Raw genomic sequence first — 11231 nt, forward strand, 5'->3', positions numbered from 1 at the left:
ACTGGTGCCCACATGAAACAGCAGCAGCGGATAATAGTCAGTGGACTGTATGAGGCTTGGTAGCCTCTTGGTGACTTCCCTGATGTGAGCCCCTGGTAAGCAGCGCACCTCCCTAGAGAGTGCGTCCGGTTGGCAAATGGGTGCCTCCATACCTCTCAGAAGAGGTACGTACCTCTCAGAGGAAGTTTCATTTGCAGCTTTTTTAATTTTCTCTGAGGCTGCAAATTTTCTAACAACTCCAAGTTGCTTTTATGTTATCCTTCAGTACGTACCTCTCAGAGGAAGTTTCATTTGCAGCTTTTTTAATTTTCTCTGAGGCTGCAAATTTTCTAACAACTCCAAGTTGCTTTTATGTTATCCTTCAAGTATTTAAAGGAAAACCTATATCACCTTGCATGTGATCTTCTATAGTCTTGTATGTCATATGGCTATTTCTTCCCTTAACTTAATCTTTCCTTTAGAAATTCTTCTTCTGACACACTAATTAACGTCTCTCTAACTGCATCCATGCATGGCACAGGTACACCACCTTCTTACAGCTCCAGTCCTTGATGCTGTGGTTTCATATCTAATTTCTTTTATTTCTTCCACTTTTAAAAGGCATAAATGACAGAAATCAATAACAATGTGAAACAGAGTGGGTGGACAGAGGAGGAGGGCATCATTGTGCTAATCTAAGACACAAAAAGCCCCTTTGTACAGCGTTCTTATTTCCTGAATTATCATACTGAGAACTAAAAATGAAAGAAAAATGTTCTATTCTTACAATTATTGACTGTAGATTCACTGTGATTTACTTTGGGGCAAAAAAATTTTTTGACTAACAGTTTATTCATTGAAGGAATTGGAAGTGAGTAGTGGTTAAAATTACTTCTGGATAGTGGTCAAATTCAGGCAAAATTTTTAGATTACAAAATAAAGGGAGATTTTTGACCCATTTTTATTTTTGTTCTGAAAAGGTCTCAAGATCAAATGGATCTAAATGTAATGTAACAAGAATAAAAAGTATACTCCTGCTAGTCTAAAAGCCAATATATATAATTTAACCTGAAATTTGTGAGGGAGAGATGATTAGAAAAAGATAAATGAATTTCATTAAGAGTTATTTTGAGAACATATCAGCCTTGGATCAGAAATAACAGTTTATTTGCACATTTTCACCTTGGTCACACAGCACCACTCTTGGGCTATAAGTAATAGCCCCCTACTTTTGATGGACTTCAGGGATAATAAAGCATCCCAGATTCTCTGGCTTAGTCAATGACCAGTCTCAGATTATTTATTTTGTAAAAAGGACCCTTTGCTGTGCTTCTTTGGTGGTGACTAATAGAAATAATACCAGCTCCACAAAGGACCTTTACCTCAAACAAATGTTGGCCTAACACATGAAACATATGTCTATATTGAATATGGATAACTGCAAATACATATGAATGTGAAAGTGTAATAATGAAACTCAAGGACATTCCAGCTGCACACTAGTAACCTTCTATTTATGTATTTTTCGTCCCAGCTGAATTTCCAAGCTAACAATTTCCATGCCTTTTGACTATTAGTTGACACTGAATAGAAGTCTATTTTGAGCTCTCTATATACATTGGTCCAAATTCTGAGTGCTTACCATAAGATTAGAAATTAACAGTGTATACGAACAATGCAATTGTATTTCTTTTAGTTCACTTTTTACATTTATTGGGACCTGTATGTGAGTATGTACTATCCATCCATTATTTCCATTAAATCTGTTTCAGGATTTTCAATATTCTCTCCAGCAGATCAAATTAATAGCTTCTTGTGTGCCTATTTGGTGGTTGTCTTCCTCAGATCATCATTTACTGTTTTTAATTATACCACTCCAGAACTATCATAGACTATTGGGCAAATTGGTGAAATTCAACCATACGATTATGTTTTTTACTTTCTGTCCTAGCCAATTTTGAAATTTAAGGATAGGAATTCGCTTTTACTATTCACGAGTATTACAGAGCATAATTCATCTATTGAATATTTGGAGATTTAAAAATGTGTTGTCCAAAAATAAGCTAATTTTTTATACTTCTTCCATGGTCAGTGGAGAGATATCTAATGATCTTAATATAGCTGGGATGAGCTATCTTCTGGAACTACCTATTTCACATCATTAATCATAAAGGGAGCCAAAGCAAACAGCTAGCAACTATATAACTAACTTTCAGATATCTAACATCCTTTTATATTGTGAAAGGTTTTTGGCTTTTTTTTTTCCTTCTGAAAATCTAAATATATTATGACCTTCATCAACTCTTTTGGAGATACATTTGATAACTCAGAGGATTGTAATTACATTTTTCACTTTTAGAGATGCTGATTTTCCTATTAAGTTTATAAGTGATACTAATTTCTTTAATTATTTTTCTAAATTTTTTTCTTTTCCTGAAGAAAAACAGTGTTTCAAAAATCCCCAAATCATTCTAGTGACCCTCTAGAAGAAACCTTATTCTCCTCTGGTACAGTTGGTTATTTAAGTGTGTCTGTCTACCATAGTCATAGTGTATTCATTACCTCTCGTTAGTAGTGCAGAATTCACAAAGGCACAATGTGCAGTAATAAACTGCTGGTGACTCCCTCTTAAACTTTCAGATAGAATGAGATAATGAAGAATTGACTTAGCCAAACATTTGGGGTCACATGTGAAAATGAACTACTTTATGATGACTAGTCCTGCTGTGTTTTGAGAAGAATGGTTAAAATAAAAATACTTCCAAAGCAATTAAAGCTTGAAGCTTAGTTTTATTTCAGTATTCACTAATTTTTCCCCAAATACAATAAGACAAAAACTTATTACATTCCAGTTTCTGACAAAATGAGGATGTTATTTCATGTTGAATGCTGTTTACCATTTAATTTCAACATCTTTACTGAAGCTCTGTTTGATGTACGATAATGTGAGATGAGAAATCAAATTTTTTAAATGGAAAAGTTTTCACTAGAAATTGAATGCGGTGAGGTTGGCAGCTCCTCAAATGATGCAGGAAAATACACTAAATAAGCTCTTTTGAAGAGCTAAACGGCACTTGAAATGTAGCCAAGACCTTGCTACCTAAGGCCTACTGAATGCAAAGGATGTACTTAGTGTGGGAACTACTTAAAGAAGTAGCTGCAAACAAATGAAAGTATGGAACTGTTCTACTGTGTTAAAACCAAAGTCTATTTATGTTTCTTATACAGTATTGGAAACAAGTTTGAAGTACAATACCTTATTCTAGTTATTAACATTATTATTTCTGCCTGTGATCTTTTCTATCTTAGTGAAAGAGAAAGTTTTCAGTAGCTATCATAAACCAGCAAGTTTTCTTGCAAGAGAATCTAAATATACTTCCAGAACAAGGAGCCCTATCAGCTATTCCTGTTTGTTGCAAAGTGAACTTTTAGATAAATTATCTCTAGGCAGAGGACTTGAAGTCTAGAGGAAAATTTTGCAATGTTCTCACTTCTTATGTTCTACTTCTAAAATATTGTCCGTAGGCTGCTGGTTTTGTGGCATGGACAAAAGTCCAGCAGCTGTAGAAAGTATTAAAGCATCCAGCTGCTTTTCTTCATACACTGGATGGAAAAAACAATCATGATAGAGAAAACAGAAAAAGAAGCATGTAAGTACTCCAAACAAAATGCTATAGCACAGTCAGCTGGGTTAGTCAAAATGATCTTTCTCATCTCACTTGCAAAAATAACTGACATAAATGGGTGACGAGTCTTCACGCATTCTCTTTTCTTGACTTCCCTCTGTGTGAACTAGCAGTAATAAAACTTTTCTGCACCAAAGGAATAAGATAAATCCATTTGTCTTTATCATGGTTTCAGAAAATATTGTCACAGGGACCATAGAAAAACTTGTAAGTAAAGGAATCTAATGACCTTATTTCTCAAAAGCCACTGAACAGCCATCGGATAGTAAAAACTTGTCAGTTCTGAATTAAGTGACATCTAAACCACTAAAATTCTCTGAAGAACCTCCCAGAACAAACAACATTCATCAAATTGTACTTTTTATAAGTATGAAATCTACAGCCTTAGAATGATGATCTGTTTCTGGATGTTTTGACCTTCTACTTCTTGGTGGAGTTCCCTTTAAGTATAAATGACTGAAGGTGTAATGCAGCTATGTCTTATGTTTGCATTTCTGCAGTTCATATGTTTAGTTATACTTTCACACTTTCACTACCAAGAGCTTATGTATAAAACTATCACTGCATACAAATTCTCTCCTGAAGATGATTTGTAACCTTAGGCAAAGAAGCAATATAAATACTATGTTTTGGGAGGAGAGTAAAAAAAGTAATTTCCTCTTTCTTTAAAATGTTTTAGGCATGTTTCTTATTGCTTTGTTACTATTTTCCTTGGTCTTTTTAGACAGTCTTTTTAAAGTGCAAAACCCAATAAATCCAGTGATTATACATGCACAGCATCAGTTATTAATAATTGAAGTCCACATTTGTTTAACTTAGTCCTTTACATGTGAGGTGTTTACAATGGACACTACAAGTCAGCAGCTTCTAGAATCAGATTCATTCTATTCACCTTTTCTAGAATTGCAGCCTAATCTGTGCAAAGTCCAGTTCATTAGATTTGAGGCTAATTTTTTTTCTTTAATATCCTCTTCTTCTAGAAATATAATCAGAACATAGCCTTTGAGATCTTTTAACCATTCAGTTCAGATCATTTGGGAGTATAGACTCAGTTTACCTGCTGTTTTGATAATAAAGGCTGTTTTGATAATAAATGAAAATTCATCCTCCTAAGAATTTTGGCCTGTTTAGTTAACCCAAGTGCTGAATAACAAGTGCACTTGTTATGGACCTGCTATGGACTATGTTACTTGCTAATGGGCTTGGGAGTCCATTGGCATTGCTTAGCAGACATGCATAATAGTGTATTAATAGTGTATTAATAGATAATGCATAAGAGTGTATTAATAGATTATAAAATAGGTGAGCTGAAGGACATTTAGAACTGGTCAACAGCAGCCTTTAAATGATTTTGAAAGTTTGGTCTTCACACCTGTTGAATATATACTTTTTTCTTAAAGTTTTAAAAAATGTATAGCTAAGTACCTCAAATGTTTGTTCAACAAAAGTCATCAATTAGTCAAATCCTAAAAATTCTTAAAAATGTAGATAAAAATATTTTAACTTTTTAATAAATTGGAAAACTTTAGGTACCGTGAAGCTCAATGAATTAGGCTTTTTGTTAAATTCTAGATTTTGGGCAAGTCTGATAAGAGCTAGGAATAGAAGTCGAGAGACCATTTCCCTAATTATAAAATCATTAGAACTTCTTGAAATAATTTTGTGATAAAATACTACTGCTGCTGAACATGATCTTCCAAATCTTTCAAATTTTTTTCTGAAGCTTCAGAGTGAATGGCTTAGTTTCATTAAAAAAAACCAAAGCTTTCCTTTCCACAGGCTATAAGAAACAGCTGTGATTAATATATATCTTCTGCAGCAGCTCCCTGAAGCTTCATAGAGCATTCCAGGAAAAAAGAAAAAAAATCTTAATGCCCGAGGTGATGTAGAAAACAAGGTCCTTTGAGGGGAGCAAATGAGCTCAGTATTAATTGAGGAAAGCTTTGTCTGACTGGAGTGGAACAAGCAACAACGGAGAGTGCAAAGGTGGGAGAAAGAATATTAAAGATTTTAGTATTGTTTTTATTCCCTTTCTGTCTGAGTTCCAATTCTGAGTTTGCACCTCTTTCTCTCTTATATATATATGTGTATGTGGTGGGGGGTATGTGTGAGGGGCTTTTTTCCTCTTTTAAGATCAGTACATTTTTATTTTGTTGTAATTTATTTTTGGCCAGCTATAAGCTTGATGCACCAACTGGTAAAGGCCAAGTGTGAACTTGCTTGCCAACATAGCTTATGTATTTCTGTCAATTTTTGCCTGCTGAAAACACTTCTGCAGCAGCCAGCAATAGAGAGAACAGAAGCCAAGAATCAGTGATCAGATCTTTCTTTCCAAATTGTATCATGTTGCACATTTAGAACCTAGAGAGGAGGCAGTTTATATATTTCCATTTATAAAAGACAATGAGATTTAATTGAATTATTTTACTTTTATTTCTGATTATTTGAAGGTTTATAAAGAGAAGACAAATTTCATTGTTTTAAGCATGATGGCAGACAAATCACAATGTGAACATACTGAACTAATTCTTTTTCTTTGGCTCACAGCAAACTCTAGAGATTAGACCAAAAGTTTTGAAATGTCAACTTTTCAAAGTTGGTAAATATTTTCATCTAATTAGCACAGAGTAGACTAAGGTGCGTGCTACCTAATTGAAAAATATAAGATGAATTTGAATGAAGCATTTTTTTAAAATATACAACCATGCAAAAAGCAATATTTCTAAATCCACGGAAGCATTTGCACAGATTTCTGTGAATCAAGAGTTCTGTATCTGGTGTCCTCAAGAATCCATTTTGTGTCATAATACAACACCTGTTATAGATATGTTTCTTCTTAGGAAAACTGTCTTCTAAGTGTGAGATGAAGAATAAATATATGCTATTTAATACTGCTGACAAGAAAGTTGATAAATTGTCTCTCTAGTCTGGAAAGTGTGGGGGGGTTTAACTGTGGTGTTTGTTTTCTGGCTACAGCACCTATGTGACCTGCAATCAAACTTGCTCAGTTAACAGGAAAACCATTGTTTTGTTTTTTTAATTTGATATGACATTGAAACTTGGATCCCAAAAAGACAAGCTAGATTTTTCAGTCTCACACACCTTGTTAATAAAAGTTCTAAAGACTGTTTTTTCCATTTGTATACTTATAGCTGTTCCATGTCATTAATTTCAAACTCTGCCCTCTTCTGTCCCACAGAACCTGTAGATCTCAATGGTGATTCAAGAAATCAGTATTATCTTTATAACTGAAGTCTTCACTAACAATGACATAACTGCACAAATGATAACCTGGATTATTATGTTTTATCTGCTCAAAAGTGACTTATTTTTTAAAGAAATTAAAAATTAAGATGAAATTGTATATTATTCTTTTGACATAAACAGGTTGGAATCACAGAAAAAAACCAAACCCTCCATGTTCCAGATCCACTCAATACAATAATGCCTCTATAACTGTTCAAAGCTCATCTGTCACTTTTCTGTGTTGTATAATTTTCTTAAAATAATGGTGCATTTTGATCATCATATATTTTTAGCTGTGTTGTGCTCTACATCGGGTTTCACTGGTTGAGATGCAAGTAAACTTGCTTTGTGTGTTGACAGTAAGACAAGCATCTCTGGAATATACTTGCTCAGTGACAGCACAGCTTTCTGGTTTTTTCTTCCTCAATATGTAGATCAATTTGTAAAGTTATTAGACACATGCATATTGATACGTATCACTTTGTAATGAAGTAATTGATATAACATCATGTTTGACCCACTCTTCATACAATGAGAAAAGAAAGTCTTTGTAATGAAAACACATACATTATTACTTATACATAATACTGTAATCAGGGAGGGAGAAAATGAAAAGAAAAAACAAGTGCCAATACAATAATATTATGATATTTAACATTTTCTGGAAATTTGCTAACTATGGACTATGAGTAGTTTCAAAGACGTTGCAGTGTAATCACTCGATTATTGGAATTTTTGGGAGATGAACCTCCCTAATTGCATGGTACAATGGGATTTCTGAAAAGCTAGGAATTAGGTTTTCTGTTTAAATGTCATTAAAATTTATGTAAGACAAAAAATTGAGTTTTAATGGGGTAGCAGACATTCCTTACTCTGAAGACTGATGTCCTCAACTGTCTTGAAATTTTTTTTTTTTTAAATGATTTGATGTATATAAAAATTCTAATGCAACTCAGGTAGGTTTGTCAGAAGATAATACACATTATGGGCTTTCATTTTCTATTATGTAATCCTATTTCTGACTGAATATTATTTTATTTAAGCATTAACTAAATGTTTTCATGCCGTGTATCACTTGAAAGATATCTTCAGTACCAGGACTGAGTAATTGAGAAAATGTAGATGAACAATGAAGAAAAGGTGGGTTGAGATCGAAGGAAAACAAAGGGTGTCAGTTGAGGAAACAAGGGGTCTTAGAGTGGAGTATACTTTTACTAGAATTTGGTAGAGCTGTTGAAAGAAATAAAGAGAAATAGAGAAGGATTTTTGGGGACCAGTAAAATAGAAGACGTAGATTGAACGAGGATAGGGATGTGTTTAAAAAGTATATGCACTCTATCCCTGCCGAAACCAGGACAATAATGCATTTTCTACCTTTTAAACCTTTCACTTTAAAGCCTTCATCTTTGTTTTCTAGTTCAATTAATTGGATATAATTTACATATACATACTACTGAAATCATTGTATGATCATTTGCAAATCCAAATTGCTTAAATACATGGCTCGGGGCTGATAATTAGGAATTTACGTGCCTGTCATATTTAATTATTTTGGTAGGATTTACTTCCAAAATTCTCATCTACTCATTTGCAAAACTGCTTAATATGAGATCATTTTGAGCAAAATTTAAGATTGGTTCTCTTCCCAACCCTCCAAAAATGGGTAGAATGAAGAGGCTATTTCCAAGTTAGTTTATCTTACAGAAAAAAAGGATGTAACTGGCACACTGGATTTATTTGTGATACCTAGGTTTGCAATTTATAGCTTTTGGGGAAGTCTATATTTGTACTAGTCTTTCTTTTGGTCTTTCTATAAAGGTGGACTTAATAGCTCTCACCTCTTATTTGTTCCCACTTCTTGTTGTTTTGGTCTTTTTGGTGGTTTGTTTTTGTTGTTTTGGTTTGTTTTTTGTTTGTTTGTTTGTTTTTTTAAATACCTCAACTTGCCATATAACTAATATTTTTTTGTCTCTAATAATTTTTAAGAAAATTCATTATTAAAATCATTAAAATTTATCCAGAAAAGTCACAATATAGTTAATTTTAGGAAGTAAATCTCTGAACATAATTGAAAATTATTGTGTTAGAAAATCTGTTTTGTAGTTGTAGGTCTGACATAGAACTACTGCTTCCTTTGGATTAATTAATTTTACGAGACAAGTCATGTTCACAGAACAATTGTTTTCCCTGGTTATAACTATGCTTCATTATCTTTTAACTAAATCAACATTTTTCCAATCTTGCCTTTTTTCTCTTTGAATTATATGCTAAAAGAACACAAATATTTCTGTAGTAGTGCAAATACTGGCTGAATGTGAGAATTCTCAGTTTGAACTGAATCCTCAGCCTTGTAACGCAGAGAGGAAATACTTTGGGGCAAGGAGGTAGGATCAGGTGGCTCCCACAAAGGAACTCAAATTTTTTATACTGTACCCTGTGCATGCAAACAATGGAAAGGCTGAGGTGGCCTGTTTAGCTTCGTATGGGAGCAGAGTGGGGCAGCACTGGCACAGGCTGAGAAAGGCCAAGCATCTCCTTTAACTGCTGCCCAGCAGCCTAGGTTGCTCTCCAAGCTCCAAGAGCTCTCCTTGAGTTTTCTTTCTGTGCAGTGATGAACCAATGTGGTTCAGGGTAACCTGCTAGATCAAAATGGATTAAAAGCACTCACGGTCTCTTTGCTAGTTGGTTTTAATTACTGTCTTCCAGCTGATACGTATTAACTGCATGAATGCTTCCAATTACCTTCATGAAAACATCAAGCAAGTTAGCTCAAACGCCCTTAAATCACTTCTGTTACCATTCACTGTTCAGAGTAGCGTATTCTAAGACAACTTAAATTCAAATAAACCAGTTCCATACCAAAAAAAAAGGTAGTAGGAGAAAATGACTGATACAATACTTTGAATTTGAAGCAAATTGTTATAGAAATTGCCCATAAAGTATAAAATATGGGTTCATCTTCCTTTTTTATCTGAGATGGCTCAGACCAAAGCTTGTACTTCCCATGAGGGTGTCTCGATCCCAGAGAACTAAGTGATGCTAGATGAGGCTGTTTTCCATCCCTCCTGTTTAAACTGTGCTACTGGACAGTCAGGACTACAGGATTCTTGGGACTTAGAGTGCACTAGTGGAAGCAGAACTTTGTAGTGATTTGAGACTCTCCTTTGAGAGTTCTTGTCCTGTTCCCAGTTTTACGTATTTTACCTAATAACTATTTAATGCAAACACAAAATTGAGACCCTATCATTCAGGGTAATCAACCAAGATTTTTATACCTCTCCATGATAAACCAAGCTACAGTGTAGTGCTTCCCATGGGCCCAATTAATCTTGGCTTCCTTTTTTGCAAGTGAACAGCTCCAACAAGAGAGGTGCATATAGGTTGTTTGTAATGGTCCTCTCATGGGATGTAGGAGATGCAGGTTCAAATCTCTTAGGCAGGAAAGAAAATTAAACCTAAAAATCTGCTACATCTTACACATGCTTGAACTGCCAAACAACTATAAAAAGGCCAAAACCATCACTAACTGTTTCCTTCTTAAAGCCCTTATCTGGGAATTACCTGGGTTCATGATCCTGCTCATGATTACATATGAGTGTAGGACTGAGATAATTAGCCAAGTCACAGCTACTGCCGTTAGAAGCAAGGCAGAGGCATAATTCTAGGCTCTTGGCAAACCTTAATAGTTAGTTTAACATGGTTTTTCAGACTTTGTATTTTACTTTAAAAATTCCATACAGGCCCTATTCTTGGCTAATCAGTGTATTTTAAATCTACAGTTAATGAAATGAAATGATGAAATGATGAAATTAAGTTATAATTTAACTAACTGCACTGATTTTAAATCAATGCATTTTTTCCCATTTTAATCTTCAGGAAGCTTAGATATCTATTTCTATGATAATGTTCCTTAACCTGTACGCTATAATGCATATGGATGTGGAGGGGATAAGAAACTATGCAGTAAGGCTCCAATACTGTAAGGAAAAAAGAAAAAAAAGAAAAAAGAAAAAAAAGGTGATCTCCTCAGAAAATACTGCAAAGCTCAATGTTGAATATTTACATGTAAAACAAAATTTAGGAGCTTTTGCCCTTCCCAAAAGGTCCATAAGTATAAATGATTTATTAACACAATACATTTATTAAGATTTTAAGATCGCTAGCCCTTGTTCTCGTGGGGGACTTCAACTTCCCGGACATCTGCTGGAAATACAACATGGCAGAGAGGAAACAGTCTAGGAGGTTCCTGGAGTGTGTCAAGGACACACTGTCCTGACACAGCTGGTAAGTGAGCCTACCAGGGGAGGTGCCTCGCTTGAC

The sequence above is a fragment of the Aptenodytes forsteri genome, unplaced genomic scaffold (assembly GCF_000699145.1).
Source record: "Aptenodytes forsteri isolate BGI_AS27 unplaced genomic scaffold, ASM69914v1 Scaffold146, whole genome shotgun sequence".
Taxonomy (NCBI): domain Eukaryota; kingdom Metazoa; phylum Chordata; class Aves; order Sphenisciformes; family Spheniscidae; genus Aptenodytes; species Aptenodytes forsteri.